This window comes from Ostrea edulis, chromosome 10 (genome assembly GCF_947568905.1).
Source record: "Ostrea edulis chromosome 10, xbOstEdul1.1, whole genome shotgun sequence".
In the NCBI taxonomy this organism is placed as follows: domain Eukaryota; kingdom Metazoa; phylum Mollusca; class Bivalvia; order Ostreida; family Ostreidae; genus Ostrea; species Ostrea edulis.
In genome coordinates, this window is record NC_079173.1 from 22,271,718 (window position 1) to 22,274,163 (window position 2,446).

General features: G+C 33.2%; 1 long non-coding RNA gene across 1 annotated transcript in view; it reads right to left on the reverse strand.

Moving 5' to 3' along the window:
• Positions 1-1,468, reverse strand: part of LOC130051042 (uncharacterized) — a 3,156-nt gene extending 1,688 nt beyond the window's left edge. The window contains exons 1-2 of the long non-coding RNA XR_008799450.1: positions 1,281-1,468; positions 762-970 (exon numbers count right to left, since the gene is read on the reverse strand). This is a non-coding gene — a long non-coding RNA (uncharacterized LOC130051042). The remainder of the gene's footprint in view (positions 1-761; positions 971-1,280) is intronic.
• Between the last annotated feature and the right edge of the window lie 978 nt (positions 1,469-2,446).

A 2,446-nucleotide genomic window follows, 5' to 3' on the forward strand; every position in this document is an offset into this window, starting at 1 on the left:
TTTATACATAGTAAAAGTTGTAGGCATAAAACATTCAGAACAACTGGATCCTGCATTTACATGTGTATTCTATTTGCATATTGTATTTACTAAACTCTTATACTGATATTGATTACCATTTCATATGTATTCACATAACATTATCATTATCCACTGTCTCTGAAACTGGCACTGCCCTTAGATGTGTGAAGCAATTGAATTCGGTTATTTATTTTTGTTTCATTTTGTTAATTCAGATCTTGTTTCGGTCAGTATTTCATATATAATTATGATAGGTGCAGTGCAGAAATGTGAAATCTTTTTTTTTTTTTTTTGAAAAGTGAAATCTGACAGAATTAGTACTTCTGAATGATTGTTATTTATTTATATTTTTATAACTAATTGCTACTTAAACTGTACATGTCTCTCAAGGGTCCTTGATTGGTGAATAAACACACACACACACACACACACACACACACACACACACACACACACACACATATATATATATATATATATGTAGATAAATATGTGTGTTGCATAATGAAAAATCAAGTAATAAGTCAATAATTTGAATTTCTTCAGCTTAAATTCTAAATTAATCACTTACTTGAATTACTGTCTTATGATAAACAAAAGTACAGAATGATTAAATTATAATCAGATGCTAATTTGAATCATGACATTCTTGAAATACATGCATAATTATGTACATGTACTATCCATCAAATGAAACATTTTTATAAATTGACTAGTTTCTTTAATGCTATACTTTTTACCTTTTTGAATATTCCTTCTGGTTGCTTGGTTCTGCATTTCTGCATCAACAGACATATCCTTATGAGAACATGGTGTTAAAATAATTCTCATTCTAGGGATCTGACATCACTGTGCCAAACCACAAAGTACCCAGAACACAAATGTTCATTCATCCATCCAGATTTAGTGCCTCAACCAATTTCAACGTTTATGTGCATCTTTAGAAAATCTTAAAATCAAATATGTATACAAAGTTAAAATCTGCTATACATTTATACATACAGACATTCGCTCAACTCATGTCAACAGACTTTCACAGTGTATCTTAGCCACTGTTTATATGATAAAAAATATGAAGCAACCTCCCCTGCGTAGAATTTATCATATGTAAAGATCTGTACTTATAAAAATTTCGTCTGAGATTGATTTTACAAAGTGAAATTGATTTAGCGATCATTTAACCATGCAGCCCTCCTTCATGTGGCTACGTTTCTGATATGAATTTCGAATGAAAATGAAGCAAATATCCTTCAATTCACCTTAAAAAACGTCTCCCCTTCTCTTTTCCTCTCGCATCGTCTCGATTAGAACACCTGTACACACTGCAACAACGTACTATTGCAAGATCTATGAGTTGATCAAAACGAAAGCAGCGTTTTCCGTAAAATGAAATTTGCCCTGCGGAAGTATTTATGCGCATGCGTTGACAGCAGCTCCGCAGTTACCGTGAAGGACTCTATACAATGTGTAGTTTAATGTTGCTATCCTATTCCTTCTTAAATTAGCATAGTTTTAATATGGTTAGAACGGCATTTTAACCAATGGAAATTAAGAAATTTTCACATCAATGACATCATGCATCTTCTACCAATCACAGGAGAGAGGAAATGCACAATCTAAACACTGTAAATCACTTCATTTCTATGCATATCGTCTTCCAAGGAAGACGGCAATAAAGATGTGAATCTCAGGAAATTGTTTAGGAGGATATATTCGTTTGTGTCTGTGCTCCATTTAAATAGAATAAAAACTTTAGAAGATAGGAAGTTTGCGTAAACCCCAAGATTTCCCCCTAAACTCAAATCACGTATCAAAATGTCCCAAGTGTATATGTAAATTGAAATTTTTGTTAAAGAAAATTGCAGAACCTCCGGCAATTGAAACAAAAATGATTCTCACTGTTCATTATTCTAGACATAAACCACAATGAAAAGGACAGTATTCTTCTTTGTCCCTGGTACCACGTGACGATCTCATGTCTTATGCAATAGAGTAACATACATAAATATACATCGGTCTGTTCCGCTACTCTGAAAATGTCGAATGTGTTTATTTCATTATCTTCCCATTATCATGGGTACCTGTAAACTGCGAAACGAAATATACCGAAACGAAACGAAATATACCGAAACGAAACGAAATCTACCGAAACGAAACGAAACCCACCTAAACGAAACGAAACCTATCGATACGAAACAGATTGCATAACCAAACTCTTTTAATTATAATAATTAAAAATGGTATCTTAGGCCCCTGTGAAAGTTACCACATATAAATAAAATTCGCCTCCCCTTTGATGTAGAATTTCGGCTTGACTGATACAAAGTTTTAAAAGTTGGAAAGGGGGAGGGGGAGTCAGCACAAAGTACATATCGGAAGTTGATTAAATACCATGTGCAATTAGTTTCGGATCCATAAATTTCAG